The 15,258-nt window shown below is 43.3% G+C and overlaps 1 long non-coding RNA gene across 1 annotated transcript in view; it reads right to left on the reverse strand.

Annotated features, from left to right (window-relative positions):
* Positions 1-10,482, reverse strand: part of LOC135362356 (uncharacterized) — a 66,311-nt gene extending 55,829 nt beyond the window's left edge. The window contains exons 1-2 of the long non-coding RNA XR_010406933.1: positions 9,165-10,482; positions 6,848-7,041 (exon numbers count right to left, since the gene is read on the reverse strand). This is a non-coding gene — a long non-coding RNA (uncharacterized LOC135362356). The remainder of the gene's footprint in view (positions 1-6,847; positions 7,042-9,164) is intronic.
* Between the last annotated feature and the right edge of the window lie 4,776 nt (positions 10,483-15,258).

Below are 15,258 nucleotides of genomic sequence, written 5' to 3' on the forward strand. Positions count from 1 at the left end.
CCTTTCTTTCTCTCTTTCTCTCTTCCTTCCTTTCTTTCTTTTTTCTTCCTTCCTTCCTTCCTTTTCTTTCTTTTTAAAGGATTTTATTTTAGAGAGATAGAGAGGGCAAGTGGGGGAGGGGGAAGGGGCAGAGGGTGAGAGAGAGAGAGAGAGAGAGAATACCAAGCAAACTCCACACTGGGTACGGAGCCCAACATGGGACTTGATCTCAGGACCCTGAGATCATGACCTGAATGGAAACCAAGAGTCTGAGGCTCAACCAACTGAACCATCTAGGCACCCCTTAAGTTCCTCTGACTTTCTAATATGCTAGACTGTCCTGGGTAGAACAGGCATTTTACTCTTTGATTAAGTCTTATGTGTTACTGTATATATAAATGAAATCTGAGTTGAAGCCATGATTATCAAACTTGGGATTTGAAGTCTCACTTTTTTTTTCAAATCATAACCAGTTTTACTGCAAAAGGACCCTGTACATATTTATCAATCCTAGTATCTTAATAGCTACATAACAAATCATTAACCTACAGAAACATGCATGACAAGAAGCAAGAAAGAACACCCATTCCTTCTTCATATTAGCAACACTTCACTGCTGAGCAACTCCTGCTTACAACACTGAGGTGTGAGAACAGTCATTTCTCACAGTTATCCTGAGTGAAAGATGGAAATAGTACTATTCAAAGACCACTGTTAACTCTCTGTGCTGTTGAAAGGGGAAGGGAAATACTAGACTCTTCTTTTGCTTCATACTGAAGAGAGACCAATAGGGAGGAATGTGATAAATGAGAAAGAAGTCAGCTGTGGGCAAAGCAGGATACTAGAGGCTGTGACGGTTGAAAAGACAAAGGAGGTACTTAGAGCCTGCAGGAGAGATAAGAGACATACAGGAATAATCAGTGATGAGGCAAATGGCATACATCAAGGCATCTGGGAGCTTAGGAGATGAGATTTTTAACTCTGGGGATTAGGCAAGGCTACATACAGGGGATGGCGTTTGTACTGTGAGCTTTGGAGTTCAAGACCAGGAAAAACCAGTCCCTTTTCCTTTCTGTCTGACTTTCCCTTCCTGTTCCTGGTCTGCTGCTTCTTTTTCTTGCCAATTCTCAAAAGAGTAACCAAGATGTTCTGTCTTCATTTCTTCATTATTATTTAGTAATCCTTAAACTCAGGATTCTGGTTTAGGTCCTTTCATTAAGATTATGACTAATTGTCCTCTAATATCTGTTCTATGTTCTTTAGGAAGAGAGCCCTCAAGTTGTAGGCACATGGCCACAGGGAATAAAGCCTACGTGTGCCAGCCTCCCTTGCAGCAAGGAATGAACATACGACTAAGTTCTGGCCTAACAGAATAGGATCAGAAGTCATGTGTACAACTTCTCAGTTATACCCTTAAAGGGAAGGGCATTAGTTTCCCCTTTCCCTGCCTCCTGTTGAAAGAAATGTGGTTGTGGCATTGGAGCGCTATCTTGGTCCACGCAGATGAAAGTGTCACTCTAGGGACGGAGGAGGAATAAGTAAGTTAGAAGCAGCTGGTCCCCCAGCACAGGGAGCTCCACGGTGGTTCTAGAATACTTACATTCTCATATAAGAGAGTGCCAGGAAAAACTGAAATAATTTGAAATGAGCAATAAAAAGATTCATGGGTGTTCTAAGGAGCTTATCCAGCAGTTATCTCTACCATTCATTATCTTTGAACTGTTTTACAGCTCTGTTAAGTTACAGATAATGGATAGTGGTCCAAATGATTCTCTTCCCCATGCAAACAAATTCTGTCCAGTGTGGGGGGATAGTCGATTCCCCTCATCCTTGTTCCCCACTCCTGCCCCATGGAAAAAGCCAATTTTACATGTATTTATAAATTGATTTCAGCATTCCTGATTAACCTGTGTAAGTGTGATATTTTGAACTCTCCATATATTACTGGATCCCTCATCAGTTAATGAGTTAAAATCTTTGACATGTATTCAGTTTATACTGGTATGAGAGTTGAGATTTTACCTTTTATATAAAAAAAATTATTCTTTAACAACAGGAGTCCATTATTTAAGCCACTGCTACTTTGGGTCTTTGTTATAATGATCAAACCTCTATTCTAACCATCAGCTCCTACCATCCCTACTTGAATTATTTCCTTGCTAGTCGGCATTGACTCTTCCCTCCAACCCCCACTGGCTTCTTGATTGTGTTTATATTTAATGATGATCCAGAATTGACTCTTAATCACCAAGTCCAAATATCCTTTCTCACTCAACATTCATCCTCAATGAGAGACAAAGTAGAACAGTTTTTTTTTTCCAACTGTGGATGACAACCCATCAGTGGGTCATGACATTAATTTTAGTGGGTCACAACCAGCACTGATAGAAAATATTAAAGCACATCACACATAGTAAGGATATTTTGTGAAGCTTTGGATTCAGATACCTATAAGCACATGTATGGGTTTCGTCGAACTTCTGTTAACAGATTACTACAAACCAGGTGGCTCAGAATGAGAGAAATGTATTCTTCCAGAGTTCTGGAGACTAGATGTCTGAAATCAAGGTACTCAGGGCCAGACTCTCTCAGAAAGCCTAGAGAGAAGCCTTCCTAGATTCTCCCAGCTTCTGGAGGCTGCCAGTATTCCTTAGCTTATAATAGTACACCTTCAATCTCTGCTTGCATCTTTACATCAAGTTCTCTGTGTGTCCTTTACTACCACTTACAAGGACACACTCATCGGATTAGGCCCCACCATAACCCAGCAGGATCTCATCTTGATCCTTGCCTAAATTACATCTGCAAAGACCCTCTTTCCAAATAAGCTATTTAGAATATTCCAAATATTCTAAAGTTCAGGGTGGGCATGAATTTTCAATGGATTCTTTGCTAATAATTTTCTTCCCCTCCACCCCCAACCTCTCTACCTTAAAAACCTTTCCTTTTCTGCAGCCCTTTGGAGCTCCTCTCTACTTGCTAGATCTTTAAAATTTACTCGGTTTTGAATTTGTATTTAACAATATATATATTTTTAAATTTTATTATGTTAGTCACCATACATCATTAGTTTTTGATGTGGTGATCCACAATCCATTGTTTTTGTATAACACCCAGTGCTCCATGCAGTACGTGCCCTCCTTAATACCCATCACTGGGCTAACCAATCCCCCCTCCCCGCTCCCCTCTAAAACCCTGTTTGTTTCTCAGAGTCCATAGTCTCTCATGGTTCATCTCTCCCTCCAATTCCACCCCCCCTCATTTTTCCCTTCCTTCTCCTAGTGTCCTCCATGCTATTCCTTATGTCCCACAAATAAGTGAAACCATATGATAATTGACTTTCTCTGCTTGACTTATTTCACTTAGCATAATCTCCTCCCTCCCATCCACATTGATGTAAAAGTTGGGTATTCATCCTTTCTGATGGCTGAGTAATATTCCATTGTATATATGGACCACATCTTCTTTATCCATTCATCTGTTGAAGGGCATCTCAGCTCTTTCCATAGTTTGGCTATTGTGGACATTGCTGCTATGAACATTGGGGTGCATATGGCCATTCTTTTCACTACATCTGTGTCTTTGGGGTAAATACCCAGTAGTGCAATTGCTGGGTCATAGGGTAGCTCTATTTTTAAATTTTTGAGGAAACTCCACAGTGTTTTCCAGAGTGGCTGTGCCAACTACAATATTTTTATGAATAAATATGTGTTCTTGAACACTATGTAAAATACTTTTCTTATCATGGAGAGAAGTTTCAAAAGTTTAAAGGAAAGGACTAGAAGACAGACCCCTACTCCCTCTTCCACCCTGATTCCAGAGAAGCATTTAACATTGTTGGCCAGCTTTTCCTTTTTTGCCATAGTAACAGTAACAATTATGTAATATAAAACTTGTTTAAGCAATTTTATATGCAGTAAGTCATTTCAACCCCATAACACCTCAGGAAGTGGATTTTAATAACATCACTGTTTTAAAGATTATCATATAGCCAGAAAGTGAAGGAGCCAGGATTCAATTCCAAACCCATGTTTTCTCAGAGCATCATGGTCTTTCTTGGTTCCCATTTGTTATATTGATCTCAGTGTCTCTGACCTGGCTCCATTTTCTGGCTTCTACTTTTTTCTTCCCATCTCCTAATAGTATCACTTCATCCACCACTGGCTCTGGCCTGGTCTCCCCCAGTCTCATTTGCTACCTTGCTTCCTACTTGCCAGGGCTGGAGAAGACTGAACCCTATCTGCAGAAGGGAAGGAGGCAGTAGAGAGCAAAGCTCGAGGAGAGATGAAAGACAGGAATGAGTGATGAGCCGAGGCTCTGGAGGGATGACTGAGTGCCCAGGAGGAAGAACTCTCCTTGGGAAATAGGACAGACACCTCTTCCTCTGAGACGTTTGGTCATTTCCATGAGGAAGACAGTGACAGCAGCAGAAGCAAAGGAGTTCCTGTTCCTTCAGCTGCAACAGCTTCTCCAGCCTCCATGTGGTGAGGCCTTGCCCCATGGATAAGGTACTTCATGTTACAGATCCGGGCCCATCCAGCCCGGGGAAAACAGGAATTACCTCCGCATGTTTGGTTCTGTAGTTTAAGGAAGAAATGATAAGCAGAAATGAAAATTCAACACCAGAAGCCTTCCTCTTCGTCACCTCATTAGCTGAGGTGATGACTCCCAGAGACACAGAGACCATGCCAGGAATCCAAGACTGCTGCGTTCCTCAGCCAGGAGGAGCAGTCAACAACCACAGGGTCCCCGAACACTGAGAAGCTGCTATCTTTGCCAGATGATTAATGGGGCGTCCTGTGGCAAATGAGGAAGACGCAAGCTTCAACAGTTTAATTCTTTAAATCTGGACCTTTTAAATAAGAATGTGTTGTTGAGGGGGCAATAAAACCATCAGAATGTAGCTCTGGCTTCTTTCCATCATATTAGGCTTGAGGTCATTATCCAGGTAATTCAGGAAAAATAAACTCCATTGCCTGAATTACTCAGATAATTACCTCACTGTTCCAATTCAGTCTAGTGGGGGAGGTCCAGCTGTAAATGTCTCACGGGCCTCAAATAGTCTGATAACTGAAAACAGCCTTGGTAATTTAGGAGTCAGGGTGAAGCACTGAAAGGGGCTGAGCTGACATAATTATAAAATCCGGGTGTTTCAGACCAAGCTCTGCTGCATATGACCTGCTTACTCAGGGTTGGCAACTTTTCCTCACTGAGCCTAAGGTCATTTTCAGGATGATAAGCTATAAATGCTAGCCAGTATACTTTATTATTTTTTTAAAGATTTCTATTTATTTACTTATCAGAGAGAGAGAGAGCACAAGCAGGGGGAGCAGCAGGCAGAGGGAGAGGCAGACTCCATGCTGAGCAGGGAGCCCGATGGGGGACTCCATCCCAGAACCCTGACCTGAGCTAGCAGATGCTTAACCCACTGAGTCACCCAGGCATCCCGCCAGTATACTTTAAGCAATTATTATCAGTACTACTTTTAAAAAAAAGATTATTTATTTTTAGCGTGAGCGAGTGAGAGAGAATCTCAAGCAGACTGCCCAGCTGAGCATGGAGCCTGATGTGGGGCTCGATCTCACAACCCTGAGATCATGACCTGAGCTGAAATCAAGAGTCGGACGCTCAACCAACTGAGCCTCCCAGGTGACCCAGTACTACTTTTTTGTTGGTGGTGTTATATTCTGGCATAACACTGAAAAAAATTATGTTTTATGCAACGGTATGAGATTTTAGGGCAATGCTTCTCACCATAGCTTCCTGTTAGACTCATCTGGGGAGATTTTACAAAAAATAGAGGATTTCCCAGTCTCCATCCCAGGCCACTTACTCTGGATCTCTGGGGTGTGGTCCGTGACATAGGTTTTTTTTTTTTTTTTTTAAAGATTTTATTTATTTATTTGACAGAGAGAGACACAACGAGAGAGAGAACACAAGCAGGGGGAGTGGGAAAGAGAGAAGCAGGCTTCCTGCAGGGCAAGGAGCCCGACGCAGGGCTCAATCCCAGGACCCTGGGATCAGGACCTGAGCTGAAGGCAGACACTTAATGACTGAGCCACCCAGGTGCCCCGACATAGGTATCTTTTTTAAAATTTTATTTTATGTTATGCTAATCACCATACATTATATCATTAGTTTTTGATGTAGTGTTCCATAATTCAATTTTTGCGTATAACACCCAGTGCTCCATGACGTACGTGCCCTCTTTAATACCCATCACCAGGCTAACCCATCCTCCCAACGCCCTCCTCTCTAGAACCCTTGGTTTGTTTTTCAGAGTCCATAGTTTCTCATGGTTTGTCTCTCCCTCCAATCTCCCCCCCTTCATTTTTCCCTTCCTACTTTTTTTTTTTTTTTAACATATAATGTATTATTTGTTTCAGAGGTACAGGTCTGTGATTCATCAGTCTTACACAATTCACAGTGCTCACCATAGCACATACCCTCCCCAATGTCCATCACCCAGATCCCTCCCACCCCCTCCCACTCCAGCAACCCTCAGTTTGTTTCCTGAGATTAAGAATTCCTCATATCAGTGAGGTCATATGATATATGTCTTTCTCTGATTCACTTATTTCGCTCAGCATAATACCCTCTAGTTCCATCCACGTGGTTGCAAATGGCAAGATTTCGTGTTTTTTTGATGGCTGCATAATATTCCATTGTGTGTGTGTGTATGTATATATATATATATATCTCACATCTTCTTTATCCATTCATCTGTTGATGGACATCTTGGCTCTTTCCATAGTTTGGCTATTGTGGACATCCAACATAGGTATTTTTAAAAAGCTCTCCAGATGATTCTAATGGGCAGGACCACTGCAAGGCAGAGAAAGACTCAAGGATGGGAGATTTCTGTCACCTGAAGGTCATATCCAGGGTTTAACATGTCTGACGATGAAGCCTCAGAGTGACAGGTGAAGCTGTCTGGCTGTTCAAACCTGTTCCCCAGAGTTCCAGGCAGAGGGAACCAAACTGCCCTGATCCCTGGGTCCGAGAGGGTCCAGGACGGAATGGCGAGGACGGCGCTCACTGTGCCTGTCTGCTGACGTCCATCTGTAGACAAAGCACAAAGGTCCAGTGGTGCCCACCATCCACACCGAATTTAAGTAACTGAAGGACTTACCCAAAACCACTTAACCAAAGCTAGTTATTAACAGAGAGGGGCTGAAAGTACCATTTCCATTTCCTTTTAATTCCTTAAAGCTTCCTTGGGAAGTCTCCCTAAGGGGCATCGGTGTGTCACATGCACACACATTACAAGTAACAAGACCGTAACGGCTATGACTTCATCCCGGCAGCAAGTATTTCCCAAGGGCAGAGCTGCCATCGGATTGGCAGTGGTGGGAATTGGGCCAGCTCTTCCTTCTGAGGCAGCTCAGTGGATCTTCCGGGTTCAGAGCACCTGGTCGGCAACCGTGCCGTCAGCATGGAGCCACCCTCTCTGTGTGGTTTCAAATGCCTCTGGGTCAGAGCCTGAGGACAGAATTCCTGCAGTCTAGACACAAGCGCTGCTACTGGGGCCTACAGATGGGGCTCTCCAGTAAGTCTCTGGGGGGCACATGGCTTAGAAATGATCAAGCCATCTCCCGGGAATGGTCAACTGTCTGAGAATAGAGCAGAACATTTGTTTCCCCTGTGGAGCTGCAGGGAACCTAGGCTGCCTTCCCTGTGCACATGTGGCTCCGGCTGGAGTCTTAGGACATGTACATTCAAAGGACCATTTCTTTTGCCCTATGACAAGGCTGTCAAAGGATGAAGTGCTTGGATTTACAAGGATTCACCAGGAGCATTTTCTCCTAGTTGTTGAAATATGGAAACCACCAAGTGCCTATGACCTATTACAAAACAATGCAGTGATTCTTCCCTGTGGAGTGCTCTCCACGCCCTGGAGAAAAACAAATAGCCGTGTGTCCTTTCTCCCCTTAGAAAATAGATTAGTCTTTTTACATTCTCCTTGACTGCAGAGAGCTCTGTTAACCTTCAAAACCCTGTTCAAATGTCACCTCCTCGGGGCACCTGGGTGGCTCAGTTGGTTGAGCGTCTGACTCTTGATTTCAGCTCAGGTCATGAACTCAGGGTTGTGAGATTAAGCCACGCATCAACAGGCTTCATGCTGGATGTGGAGCCTGCTTTGGATTCTCTCTCTCCCTCTGCCTCTGCCCCTCCCCCCCCACTCTCTCTCTCAAAAAACAAAAACAAAAACAAAAAGTCACCTCCTCCGTAAAGCCTTCCAGGGTTCTCTCAGGCAGAATTAAGCACACCTTCTGTGCCAGCTCACTCTCTCCACTGACTCCTCATTCAGCTGCATTGTGTAAATTTAGCTGTTTAGCGTGTGTGCCTGTGTGCTTCACACTCCCACCTCCACTCCCAGGACCCTGGACTGTGAGCTCCTTGAAGACAGGGATTGATCATGTAGGTAGATGCCCATTAAATATTACATGGGGAATTGGATTTTCTTCTGGTTCATGTTTGGGGTTTTTTTGCAGTGGGTGTCAGGGATTTTTGACTTTTTCAGGTGTTCCATAAAGATGTGTTCCAAGGGGCGCCTGGGTGGCTCAGTCGGGTAAGCGTCTGCCTTCGGCTTAGGTCATGATCCCAGGGTCCTGGGATCGAGCCCTGCATCGGGCTGCCTGCTTCTCCCTCTCCCACTCTTCCTGCTTGTGTTCCTTCTCTCGCTGTGTCTCTCTCTGTCAAATAAATAAATAAAATCTTAAAAAAAAAAAAAAAAAAGATGTGTTCCAGGTCCTCGCAGGGAATATGTCCTGAACCTTCTCATTTGCTTCCTCACATTGGTCCTGGGACAGCCCTGGTTTTCTCCCTCTCGTTTTCCCAACTGTTTTCCTGTCGCCTTCTAGTTGTTTCCCATTTGCCATCTCACCTCTTGGATGGAGTTGGCACATGCTTGTAGTTCACTCCCAACCCAGGCTGGCCCTGAACTTTGCTTCAACAACCCAATCTCCACCTGCCACATACCTTCCTCCAGACATTGCATTTGGAGTCTCCAGAATGATGTGAAAGAAGACAGGAGAGCCTCATAAGGATGAGCATGGATTTGGACTCAGTCATACCTGGACTCGCAGTCCCTCTTGAATTTTACTATATAAGTCAGTCAGTTACTTAACCTCTCTTATGTTCAATTTCTTCATCTGTAAAAAGGGAATAACAAGAGTACCTACCTGTTTAGGTGGATAATAACAATCCCATCGTTTGAATACTTGCTCTCTGTCAGGCCTTGGGCAAAGGACTTTCTGTGGATTCTTTCATTTAATCCTCACAACAGCATTGTTGTGTAGGTTGGATTCTTTGAGAAGCAGATTCTGAGACGGAGGTGAGCAGGGGGAACGCATAATAGGGATTGATGCTGGGATTCATACTGTGGGGGGGGTGGGGTGGCAGAAGGAAGAGGGAGAAGCTAGGCTGCAGTATAGTCTTCAAGGCTTCAGCCAATCTTACAGGCCCATTTGAAGCTGGATTGTCCTTCAGACTTGTCTTAAAATCTAGGGAGGGAGCTGGGGTCTCCTGCATTGCCCCGGTATTGGAAGGAGGTTGTCCCTCCCCAAAGGGAACGTGACCTGTGATGAGGCAGCTCTTCCCAGCTGAGGGCAGTTTTTCAAAAGTCCTCACTGTGCACCTATTTTGCAGATAACATGTAAAATGCTTAGCACAATGACCGCCAAAGAGGAAGCACTCGGTAAATGTTAGCTGCTCTCACTGTCATTATCACCATCATTTTTCACCACCAGATAGATACCCCATACGTGCCATCTTGCCCACAAGAATAGAATAAATTGCTCTGCTTGTAGAAAAGCCAATGGACCTATTTACTGAATTCATCCCTTAAAATAATCGATCATCCTTTAGCAGCATAAAAAAGCTAATGCTTATGCTAATGGAAAAGATTCTTAGGTATTAGTCAGGGTTCTCCAGAAAAATGGAGCCAATAGGGTGTGTGTGTGTGTGTGTGTGTGTGTGTGTGTGTGTGTGTAGAGAGAGAGAGAGAGAAAGAGAGATTTATTCATTTTAAGGAATTGGTTCATGTGATTATGAAGGCTAATAAGTCCAAAATCTGCAGGGTAGGCCAGTGGGCTGGAGACCCAGGGAAGGGTCAGTTCAAATTTAAAGGCCATCTCCTGGCAACATTCATTTTTCGGGGGAGGTCAGTTTTTGTTCTATTAAGGCCTTCAGCTGATTGAATTAGGCCCATCCACATTATGGAGTACAATCTGCTTTACTCAAACTCCACTGATTTCAATATTAATCTCGGCACAGTTGTCCAGCCAAGTTGACTTAACCATCACGGGAAGTGAATGGGAGATATCAGCTAATTTACGGAATCAGAATTAGACAAAGAGGGTTTTATGGTGTGAAGAACATTATTCATTGACAGTGCCAAAATAGGTTTTAGGTCTCTGTTTTTTTTTTTAATTTTGCCTATAAAGTACTGGGATGAAATAGGTAAGTCAGTAACAAACATTCTTTTTTTTTTTTTTTAAGATTTTATTTATTTATTTGACACAGAGAGAGACAGCAAGAGAGGGAACACAAGCAGGGGGAGTGGGAGAGGGAGAAGCAGGCTTCCCGCCCAGCAGGGAGCCTGATGTGGGGCTCCATCCCAGGACCCTGGGATCATGACCTGAGCTGAAGGCAGACGCTTAATGACTGAGCCACCCAGGCACCCCGGTAACAAACATTCTCGAGTCACTGGTAGTGAAAGAAATTTAATGCTGTTATATAGTATGTGGTGGGGTACAGAACAGTGGGAGATTCAGTCATGGAATACCTGTTTTGGGCCAAGATTTCCTCTAGCACTGGAAATACAGAGATAAAAGATGTGCTCTACCTTCAAGAAACTATTTTCTAGTTGGAACACAAACATCCTAATGAGCACAATACAGTAAAATAACTGCCTTACTAGAGATGTAGATACAGTATATTGTTGAGCATAGATGAAGCACCTAAGTTTGTCTGGGGAAACAGGGAATGCTTTCAAGAGGAGGCAGATTTTGACTAGAGATTTGAAAGATGCTAGTTGGAAGAATGCCAAGTTTGGGAGGAGCTCTCTGGGAGAGGTAGTATCATTCAAGGTCATGGAAGCATGAAAGAGAGAAGACATGTTCAGTAACAGTATGTTCTGGGACGACTGAGTAAGGCATGACGGTATAGAGGGAACCATCATGGAGCTGGAACTGGAGCTGGTTTGGGAGGCAGTGGCCATATCTTGAAGGCAGTATGTCATGCAAAGGAATAGAGGGATTACTCTACTGATAATGGCGTTTTGAGCAGAAAAATGATATGATCAAATTTGAATGTGAGAATATTCTGTGGACAATGTGGAGGGTGAATGCAAGGTGTTGGGGACTAGAGACTAAGAAGTGAAAAATCACAATAATCTGGGAGAGAGAGAGTGAGAGGACCTAGTCTCTAGAATAGCACTGGCACAGAAGGAAGATAGAGAACAGGATGCGTGCCAAGATTTTTTGAGAGGATGGAGAAGCAATAAGACTAGATGATTTATTTATTGGCTATACCCATAAGAGAAAAGTGAATAATATGGGATGACTCTAGGGTTTCTGTCTTGGGAAATGAATAGAGATGCATATCAAAAAATTATAGAATATAGGATGAGAAGGCAAGGTAGAGAAGGGAGACCCAAAAAATGTTAGTTTAATTTTGATCACTAAATTTGAGATACTTAGGGAGCATCCACATGATTACAATTTATAAATATGTAAAATTAAACAACACACTCCTAAATAACTAATGGATCGAAGAAGAAAATCACAAGGGAAATTAGAAAGCACTTTGGGATAAGTGAAAATGAAAACACAACATACCAAAATTTGTGGGATACACTAGAGCAATGCTTAGAGGGAATCTATTTTTAAAAAAGGAAGATCTCAAATCAATAGCCTAAACTTTGTCTTGAAGAGTAAATTTAACAAAAGAGGTGCAAACTTGCACAATATTAAAAATCATTGTTAAAAGAAATTTTAGAAGACTTAAATAAATAGAACTGCATAAGGAGAAGAGTATACACACTTGATGGGCCATTCTGGTGGGCTAGAATGGGGACCTTTCGGATAGCTCCCAACTAAAGCTTCCCATGTGTCTCACAGTGACACCGTGTGGAGAGCTGGGCATTCCAGACAAAACAGATGTCCTTGATTTGAAGGAGTTCACAGTGCAGTGGAGGTGACGGACTTGAACGCATATAACAGAGTAAAATGGATAAGGTTATGATAGAGGAGTAAATGAGAGGCACTGTGAGAGCCAGACACCTATTCTGCACACTGCCCTGAACAAACCCATGGGCGGCCATCCCGATTTGAGTGCAATTGCCATAGTGAGCCCAGAGTACCACAAGGTGCCCTGGTCATTGAGGTGGCTAAAATGACCTGTTTGGCCAAGGCCCAGCTGTGCAGGTAGGGAAGAGAGTTTATACAACTCAGTCTTACAATGAAGCCTCTTTCCTGGGTGGACTTAGGGTAATAAGACTAAAGCATGTGTTCAAAATCCCACAACCCCTGCGAATCCTTAGCCCTGTTTTTTCCTTTTAACTGAAATCCTTAGAAATGGGCTTTTAATTTTTATTAGATTCTTATGCATGTTACCCATAGGTTGCCTTACAATGGATCTTAAACTGCTTTGTTTTTTACTTCATCTCGGGGTGCCTGGGTGGCTCAGTCATTAAGCATCTGCCTTCGGCTCAGGTCATGATCCCAGGGTCCTGGGGTCGAGCCCCGCATCGGGCTCCCTGCTGAGTGGGGAGCCTGCTTCTCCCTCTCCCACTCCCCCTGCTTGTGTTCCCTCTCTTGCTGTCTCTCTCTGTCAAATAAATAAGTAAAATCTTAAAAAAAAAAATGTAGTACTCTCGTGGACCACTGCCTTGCAAGCATTAACATGCATAGCGGTCACCTGAGGGTCTTATTAAACTGGAAATTCTAATTAAGTTGGTCTGGGGTGAGGCCTGAGAGTCTGCATTTCTAACAAGCTCCCAGGTGATGCCAGTTCTAATGGTCCCTGGGCCACAATTCGGCTAGTGATGCAAGACCACATCTTTAATATTTTAACATTTACAAAGCACTCAAATACCTACATCTTAGGTAATATTCAAAATAATCCTGTGAGGTAGGAAAAGTGGTTATTATTATTCATCTTGTAACAGATAAGGAAACTGAGGCACATGCGGGTTAGCCAGAGGAAGCGAGGAAGCATCTTGCCTAAAACTCAGCCGTAGACTATCTGCTCCTCCACAACAGATACGGTACCCCCTAAATCAGCCATGATATCTCTGGTGACAAGAACTGCGCCCTGATCATCACTGTGTCCCCTGTGGTGTTGGCACATGACAAGCATTTGATCTTTGTTCATTCCAAAATGTCCTTTTATATCCCAGTAGCCACTGTGCAGTGTTCTGGCTGCTTTAGTTCATATTTATTATTCTAATGCTTACGCTAACTCACTCAGAATTATTACCTGCATTGTGCACTGGGGAAACTGAGGCTCAGTGAAGTGGAGTGACTTGCCAAAGTCTACCTAGAAAGAAGTGAAAATAAAAATCTGCATCTGCCCTATGTTTTATTTTATTTTTAATTACACGGTCGTGCACACATCATACAACGAAGAAGTGCTTCTCAATCATTTCCTTATTACCGATACCCTGGTTGTCAGAAATCTGTAGAAACTTGATCATGAGAATGATAGTTGATCTGCCCAAGATCTCTGAAGATGAAAAGCACCATTCTCATTTTCCTGCTGCACATCCTCACAGCTGTTGCAACCTCTATCCACAGTTTTATGCCAAATGACAGAATAATTGATGCAGTTGGAGGGTTCTGTCTATAAAGAAATTAAGCTTGTTCTGGTGGTCCTGCTATGGTACGCAGTGGCTTAAATTTTTAATCAGAAATTTAGTCAAGAAATAGTGCAGAAAAAGTTAGTGGTTGTGTCAGTGCTGCTGAGGATGATCTGAACAGATGTTTGGAAAAGAATTTTATGCCATGGGCTGGGTAGGCATTTGAGTTCTTACTTTGTGAAAGAGCCAGAGCTCCTTACAGAGGGTCTCTGATAGACATTAAGAGGCAAGAGGAGTTATTAAAAATGACGGTCTCAAAAAAAAAAAAAGAAGGTCTCGGCTTGGCCAACTAATGAGCATGGCACTTTAAAATCATGACTATGGGGGTGCCTGGGTGGCTCAGTTGTTAAGCATCTGCCTTCGGCTCAAGTCATGATTCCAGGGTCCTGGGATCGAGCCCTGCATCGGGCTCCCTGCTCCGTGGGAAGCCTGCTTCTCCCTCTCCCTCTGCCCCGGCTTGTGTTCCCTCTCTTGCTGTGTCTCTCTCTGTCAAATAAATAAAATCTTTTTTTAAAAAAATCATGACTATAAATCCTTTCACACCAAAAGGTGAGATCTAGATCCCCTCTTCTTAACTCCAGGTGGCTTGTGACCACTTTGACCAATAGAATACAGCAGAAGCAAGGCTGTAGGACTTCTGAGGCAAAGTCATAAAACGTTATGCAGTTTCTGTCTTATTTACCAGAACTATCATGCTTGGAGCCCTAAGCCACCATGTAAAAAGCCCAACTAGCCCGAGACAGCCATATTGTGAGGGATCCCAAGCCACATGAATACATGTGTAGGCATTCTGGATGACGAGTACCCGCTGAACCAGCCTCCAGGGTGCTAGATGTAGGCGTGAAGAAGCCTCCAGATGACTCAGTCCTCCAGCTCCTTATGTCATCCTTTGCTATTTGCATCCCAGATAAGGCCTCAGACATTATGGGGTAGAAATAAACTATGTCCTCTGTAATCTCTCCTAATTTAGGACGCATGGAAGCCACAAGCATAATAAAAAGTTTTTGTTTTACACCAGAAATCAGAGGATAGTTTGTTATACATTGGTAGATAACTACAGAACCAACACGCCTCGCAGATCTACCATGGGAACATGATTGACCAATCGCCCCCAGCTGCATTCTGACGGCCATCCCTGTGTTGTTCACACTGAGCCCAAGCTCCTCACAAGCTTAGTGGTGCCAGATTAAGCAAATAAAAATATAAGATGCCCTGTATCAGGGACTTATACTAAAAATAATTCATGGTTTATCTGAAATTCAAATTTAACCAGGTGTCCTGTATTAATCAGGCAACGCTATACAAGCCACTCCCAGCCAGTAACTTTGCTTACCTCTGGATCAATCATTTCTGGCCAGAGGTAGAGACTGTAAGAATGTGAAATTTCCTATGCAAATCACATAGTGATAATTGGG

This window comes from Mirounga angustirostris, unplaced genomic scaffold, assembly GCF_029215605.1.
Source record: "Mirounga angustirostris isolate CCGP_5_RB_7025 unplaced genomic scaffold, mMirAng1.0.hap1 SCAF_13, whole genome shotgun sequence".
Classification (NCBI taxonomy): domain Eukaryota; kingdom Metazoa; phylum Chordata; class Mammalia; order Carnivora; family Phocidae; genus Mirounga; species Mirounga angustirostris.